The 7,762-nt window shown below is 36.0% G+C and overlaps 1 non-coding gene across 1 annotated transcript; it reads right to left on the minus strand.

Annotated features, from left to right (window-relative positions):
• Window positions 1-6,374: 6,374 nt before the first annotated feature.
• LOC127493350 (small nucleolar RNA SNORA36 family) lies at window positions 6,375-6,473 on the minus strand. The gene has a single exon (XR_007923406.2). It is a non-coding gene; the product is annotated as a small nucleolar RNA SNORA36 family (small nucleolar RNA).
• Between the last annotated feature and the right edge of the window lie 1,289 nt (window positions 6,474-7,762).

The raw sequence follows: 7,762 nt of genomic DNA on the forward strand, positions 1-7,762 counted from the left end.
AGAGAGGAGAGAACTTCCACTTTGACTATGACCTTGTCTAAATAAGATCGGAGTTGGCGAACTCAAGAGGCTTCCATAGCCTTGGCAGCTCATGACAAGAGCCTTGGGTGATTACTGATGCCATAAACATGAGTGTCAAATTGTTAAGTCAAAACAGGAGTCACTGTGCACTTACTCCTCATGTAGGATCTCTGTCCTTAATGTGTTGTACTATGTGAATTAACGGTATAACTAGTACTCAAATAGTACTTTATACTTTGTGTTTCTATGTGGATGCAAACTGTTGAAATCTTTACTTAGTTTATACTAAATTGATCTTCTGTATATAAAGATAATTGAAAATGAATCTTGATGAAGAATGGGATGGGGGAGGGAGCAGGAGATGGGAGGTGTGCGGGTGGGAGGGAGGTTATAGGGGGGAAAAAGCCGCTATAATCCAACAGTTGTACTTTGGAAATTTATATTTATTAAATAAAAGTTTTAAAAAATTTAAAAAATAGTCACTTTGCTAAGTACACCTTCTACTTTATCAAATGTTTAGAAAACTTTCATTAGAATGTTCAGTGTGGGCTCCGTCATTTGGAAGAAATGAGCATTTCCTGGAGTGAGGTTGCCAACATAGAGAAAGAAGACGCCAGAGCAGGGGGTGACCCTGGTGGTCAACAGCAGCAGAAACAGCCCACTGAGCATTTGAGATGAAAGTTTAGAACAGACAGTCTGGCAAGTTGCTTGACAATGTCCTGGAGACATTCGGAGTGCATCCATGTGCTAGCCAGTTACCTCATCCTTAAAATGGGGCGAAAATACTTGTCCTTGGTTCCCTCCAGGGAAGTTATGAAATGTAAAATAATAGATGACCATAATGTGTTTCAAACACCTTGCAAGAAACATGATATATAAGCATATGATATCATGATTACTTCTATAATAAAGAGAAAAGAAAATATTTAAAATAACAATAATATGTACATTTTCACACCTGCAGTGTGTATGAAATATAGAACTCTTTTTATTGTGTTCTGTCTAATCCAGAGCACCTGCATTAAAAATGCACCCCAATGGTCCAATTTCAAAAAACACATAAAATTTAGACAGGTAGTTATTCTTTTATTCACCCCATTGTGCCTAGGTCTCACAGAACATATTTTAAACAATATACTACCACAAAGAGACCACTTCAATACAAATCTCAATAGTGTGGGTTAATAAAAATTACATTTAAAGGCAAACATCTGGCACCTCATAAATATATATCACCTTTCATCAAGAGTTTTTCAAACTCTCCCTATATATATTACACTTATAAGCATTATTAATTCAGCATATTGTACGTTGGTTTTCAAGTAGTCCCAAAGCAGAATTACATATGTAAAATATGTGCTGTAATATCTAGACCCATGCAGATCATAAAGAACAAGACATTAACCACAATGCTAAATCCTTTTGATTTAATGTGTTCTCTTAGCTAGCAGGGGTAATTTTTTAAGCACAGATACAAGAAAACACTACAGTTAAGCTTAAAAGCAGCTATTTATTCTAACTAATTTTTCTGTCTCTTGTGACATTTAGCAAATTATTCTAAGCTTGCATTTAGCTTATGTCAAAAATGTGTCTCAGATATTTTATTCTGGTTTATTTCTACATCTGAAAGAAATTTTAAGAGATGATTTGCCTTTACAAAGGCTGTATCTGTAACACCAAAGTGATATTTTTCCTTCTTCCAGAGGATATTGAAAAAAAAGAATATCCTGTAATGCCCTCTGGCTTTTTTCCTGTCATTAATGATCTTACTGTGAAGTTTTTGTTTGTTGTGGTTCAGTTTTTGTTTTCCACAAAAATAAAGATCAATTCTTCTTGCTACGTCTTTAATAAAGATGGAGAAAATAAGATCAGCTTTGTTGTTATATATTTATAATGGTGTACGTATTTATTTCATAAATCTTACTATTTTGTTAAATTAAATAACACTCACTCTTTGACCTATTCTTGACAAGTTGGAGTCAGTTATGTTTTCTTATATTTTCATATTTCTCCCTATTTCTTTAAGAAATGAATACCATAAAATGGGCACATTTAAAGCCATGTGTGATCTCACCAAACCCTTGTAAGGAATTTATTGTTGTTTACTTCCCATGCCTAGATCTCACAGCACTTGCTTATCAAGTATCCCTTGGACTGCCCCTACTGAATAATGACTGCCATAATAAACATGAAAAGTGATTTCCAATGCACAAGGAAGTTCCCTGTTGGAAAGCCTGAAATTTCTCTCTCTATCTCTTTCTCTCTCACTCTCTCTCTCTTTCTCTCTCCACAAACCTGTGGTAATGGAGCTCTGAACCAATATGAGGAAATTAAACATATGGGGATTTCATCCTTATGCCTTCATATGAACTTGAAAGACCCAGAGTCACAACTTCTGCAAAGTCTCATTTCAGCCTAGAACAGAAGGCTCTTAGAGAAATCTCTATAGTAAACTTGTATAGATAAATCACTGCATATATGAAATTATTTGAAAGTTCAGAAGAGAGTAGCAGAAAAGACCAGTCAAAAGAGTTAGGTTTTCTTATAAAAACTAAATATTTTTAAATACACAATCAATGTTTCTTTAAAGGAGTAATGGCAATAGTGCAGTTATGAGAAAGATAACCTAACGGAAAATCTGAGCCAGAATAAAGAATACAGAGAATACTATAAGCATCAGATTAAAAACCTCATTGAGGCGGAGATCAGCAGATTGAAAAAGCGGAAGTTGATAAGCAACAGGAATTTATTTATTGCTACTCTGAGTCCATATTGCTGTACCTAGGATGGACTCCTGTCTCCACTTCTGATCGACTTTCCTGATAATGCGTATCATGGGAAGCAGCAGTTTTGACTCAGGTGCTTGAGTACCTAGCAACTACACGGAAGACACAGGTAGCATTCGTAGTTCTGGCTTTTAGCTTTTGTGAGCATTTGGGGAGTTAACCAGGGGGTAGAAGACTTCTCTCTCCCTCTCTTTCTGTCTCTCTCTCTCTCTTTCTCTCTCTCTGCCTTTCAAACAGATATATAAACTTTTAAAAGTAATGCCTGGGAGCTTCCAACTAAAATGCTCAAACTAACAAAGCTACAGGATAAACTAAAATCCAAATATTTGTTTAAAACATGAGAAAAGTGGAAGGAAGAGGTTTGTTTCATATAAAGCACAATTATATTGACAGCATATTTTTTTAAATCAAGTAAAATAAAGTCTGAGGCCAGTATGATATTCAAAGTGTTGAGCCTAAAATTGTGTACCTAGATAAAATTTTGCTGACAAACAATGAGGCAATGCAGGCATCTTCAGAGAGAAGGAGTTTATCTTTTAGAAGTTCTTCCTGAAAGTATCACTAAAAGATATTTTTAAAAAGGAAATAAATTGAAATAGAAAAATGGATGAAAGTTAGATCAAAGAAATTTGGAAAACAGCAAAACAAATTTGTGAAGTCAGAGAAAAAATAAATATTAATAAAAATATTGGCAAAGACAAAAATCGTAATGGTCATTTATTAGAGGACATAAAATAAATAAAGAGGAGTGTCAGAAGAAAAAGTATTTTAATATCCTAAGATCCTGACAAATAATGTAGTATCAAAGTACATAAACAATTATTTTCAAAAAAAATTGACAAGGAATTAAATGAAAAATAAACTCCGTAAAACACGATGAGCTCAATAAACCAAGTGGATAAGAATATCATAAAATTTTCTACTAAAGACTCCCAACATCAAAAGATAATTAAACATTTTGCTTCCTCAAATATTCAAGTTTGTGCAAATATCCAAGGTACTGATTCTTAAACAAAAAAGTAATAAATTTGATAATAAAATCATCACGTGACTGTTGCAGCTTTATCTAATCTATGCATGTCTCTGAAAGCCTCTGAGTCGTGTTCACTACGGAAAATGTTTTGCCTTCATGAATTTTAAGAAGGGATTTCAAAAAGTTCACAGAAAGTGAAATTAAAAGATAAGTTTGAGGCCAGTGCTGTGGCTTAGGGGGTAAAACCACCGCCTGCGGTGCTGCCATCCCATATGGGCACTGGTTCAAGTCCCAGCTGCTCCATTTCCAATCCATCTCTGTGCTATTGCCTGGGAATGCAGTAGAAGATGGCTCAAGTCCTTGGGGCCCTACAGCCATGTGGGAAACCCGGAGGAAGCTCTTGGCTCCTGGTTTTGGATCAACACAGCTCCAGCCATCGCGGAAATCTAGGGTGTGAACCAGCAGATGGAAGACCTCTCTTTCTCACTCTTTACCTCTGCCTCTCTGTAACTTTGCCTTTCAAGTAAATAAATAAATCTTTAATTAAAAAAAAGTTCATTGTGATACTAAAAGGTCTTGAAATTCATGCATAGCTTTTTTATATTATATATTATATAGTCGTTTTGAAGATAACTCAGAGAATACAATTTTAGTGTTTCATTTGCTCATTAAATTCTCAATATAGTAAATTTACTTTAAAGCTCAGAACTAACAAAGTAACACAAAATATGAACATACGTTATGATATAATCACCCTTTTGATGTTACATGAAGTACTAGGACATGCTTTTCCAAAGTAATTAAAAGGATGGTACTTCATAACCAACATATATATATATATATACACACATACATACATATACACACACGTGTTTATATACAAATACGTATACAATAAATGTTTCAAAATAGGAATTGAAATTTTATGAATAAGTCATTTAATACATTTTTAAAAAAACAAATTACCACTGGAGAAACAACAACAACAACAACAACAAACAAAGAAGCTGTCATCACTGTTAAATATAAGAGTGGGAATAAGAGAGGGAAGAGATGTGCAATTCGGGACATGCTCAGGCTGACTTACCTCAAACGGTAGAGTTAGAAACATACCAGGGGATTCCAATTCAATCCCATCAAGGCGGCATGTACCAATGCCATCTCACTAGTCCCAGTGATCAATTTCTGTTCACAATTGATCATGATAGGACTAAGAACCAAAGGGAGCACATAAACAAGAATAGTGTCTGCAAATACTAGCTGACAGAATAAAAAAGGGAGAGAATGATCCAACATGGGAAGTGAGATACACAGCAGACTCATAGAATGGCAGATGTCCTAAACAGCACTCTGGCCTCAGAATCAGCCCTTAAGGCATGCAGATCCGGCTGAAAAGCCCATGAGAGTATTTCAGGCATGGAAAGCCAAGACACTCTGGGGGAAAAAAAAAAATGACTTAAATGAAAGATCTCCGCGAGTGAGATCCCAGTGGAAAGAACGGATCATCAAAGAAGGAGTTACCTTTCTCTGAAGGGAGGAGAGAACTTCCACTTTGACTATGACCTTGTCTATATAAGATAAGAGTCAGTGAACTCAAAAGGCTTCCATAGTCTTGGCAGCTCATGACAAGAGCCTAGGTTGATTACTTATGCCGTAAACAAGAGTGTCAATTTGTTAAGTCAACAACAGGAGTCACTGTGCACTTACTCCTCATGTAGGATCTTTGTCCTTAGTGTGCTGTACATTGAGATTTAATGCTATAACTAGTCCTCAAACAGTATTTTTCACTTTATGTTTCTGTGTGGGAGCAAACTGTTGAAATCTTTACTTAATGTATGCTAAACTGATCTTCTGTATATAAAGAGAATTGAAAATGAATCTTGATGTGAATGTGAATGGAAGGGGAGAGGGAGTGGGAAAGGGGAGGGTTGCGGGTGGGAGGGACATTATGGGGGGGAAGCCATTGTAATCCATAAGCTGTACTTTGGAAATTTATATTCATTAAATAAAAGTTTAAAAAAAAAGAAAATTAAATGTACAATACTTCCTCAATGTGAAAAGTACAGAAGAGACCTCTGAGCTCCACTTACCATGCCACATTAATTTAGATGTTCTTGTCATTTTCATGCATGACATAGAAATAATTGGTAAAAGAAGATTTCCAGAATATATCATAATCGATTTTAAAAATTAAAAAGAAATTCAACTTAAATAATGTAAAGTATGAGAATCCTCCATATCGGCTCTAAAATATAAATATAAGAAAAATCAAAAGCGTCCCTGAAAGCCTAATCATTTCTAAGATGTCAGTCACTATAGCAACCAAGGTCTAAAATATATAGGGAATAATTGTATAAGAAATGTTTATAAAGAATATTACTAAACTTCACTGAGGAAGAAAAAGTTTGCAAATGACAAATAAAAGGAGATAGGTACTCAAGACTTATTGATAGAAAAAGGGTACATTATAAATCTATCAATTTTCCCAAAATTAGCTGTAAATATGATGAAGTCCTCATCCTTTCCTCAAAAGATATATTTCAAACTTAACAAAAAATTGCAAATAAAAAGGGGAGCATCTCTCTTGCTCTTTCTCTTGTAGGCTAGAAGGTAAATGAATACAGTGATACCTTCTATCCAGTTATATCTCCTAGCCAATTTATTTTTTTAAGATTTATTTATTTTACTTGAAAGTCACAGTTACACAGATAGAGAAGGAGAGGCAGAGAGAGAGAGAGAGATAGAGAGAGAGAGAGATCTTCCATCCTCTGGTTTACTACCCAGATGGCTGCAATGGCCAGAGATGAGCTGATCTGAAGTCAGGAGCTAGGAGCTTCTTCTGGGTCTCCCAAGTGGGTGCAGGGGCCCAAGGACTTGGGCCATCTTCTATTACTTTCCCAGGTCATAGCAGAGAGCTGGATTGGAAATGGAGCAGCTGGGACTCGAACCGGCGCCCATGTTGGATGCTGTCACTGTAGGTGGTGGCTTAATCTGCTATGCCACAGCGCAGGTCTCCTAGCCAATTTCAATGTCCCAAAATTTAAGAAGCTAAACTCAGCATGTTTGAAAAGAGCATCTCTCTTGATCAAGATTCATCATCTAACTTAGTCTTTCACACATGGGAAGACAGACACTGATATGCACCCAGCACGTCCAGTTTTCTGGGAGCTTTACTTACAGTTTGTCATTAAACCTTTAGACCAATATGAGATAGATATACCAAATGCTCTATGAGGAAATTAAAGCTCAAAGAAATTACACACGTTACTCATTGATAATCTCAGTCAGTCACAGGATTTTTGGCTCAAAATTCAAAACCCTTCATTTTGCTCTTGTTTTCTTAAGAGTGTGCTGCTTTTTGTATCGTTCTAGTCATTCTTAACACTCTTATAACAAATGTTATTGTTTCTTGTTTGGTCATCGTTCATTATGTATGCCAAGTCTCATGTTGCTTATTGTCCTGTGTATTAGCAACTTTTTAATTAGTGAAATTCTGTCTATACAGCTATTTATTCATTTAGAAAGTCTTAAAGTTGTTGGGGAAATTTCATCAGAGATGTTGCTGGTTTGTTTATTAAGGGATTTCAATGATCCTGGATAAATTTTTATGTTGAATCTTCCCAATGTATTTCTCAGACCACGCAGGATATGTACCTCATCACTCCAAACTCACACCTGAAGTCGGCTTGTTTTTCGATTTCTCTTCTGTAACATTTCTTTCCAGAGATAGTGAAAGACCAGAAATCCCCTTACTGCCTTTCAGGAAGAGGGGGTGTCGCGTGGAGTGCTGAGATCTGCACAGGTGCTTGCCTGCGTAGCTCTGAGGCTGTGCCTCCAATCCTTGCCTGTCTTCACAAGCTTCAACAGACATTCCCTGAGCTCTCTGTGACCCTCTAGACTCTCAATCCCCCAGTCACCTGGATGTCAGCCAGGTTTTGTAGTTGATTTCAAAAGAAATGTGAATTCACATTTTGTGCTCTTT

The sequence above is a fragment of the Oryctolagus cuniculus genome, chromosome 5, assembly GCF_051225735.1.
Source record: "Oryctolagus cuniculus isolate XC-2025 breed Fujian yellow rabbit chromosome 5, ASM5122573v1, whole genome shotgun sequence".
NCBI classification, from domain to species: domain Eukaryota; kingdom Metazoa; phylum Chordata; class Mammalia; order Lagomorpha; family Leporidae; genus Oryctolagus; species Oryctolagus cuniculus.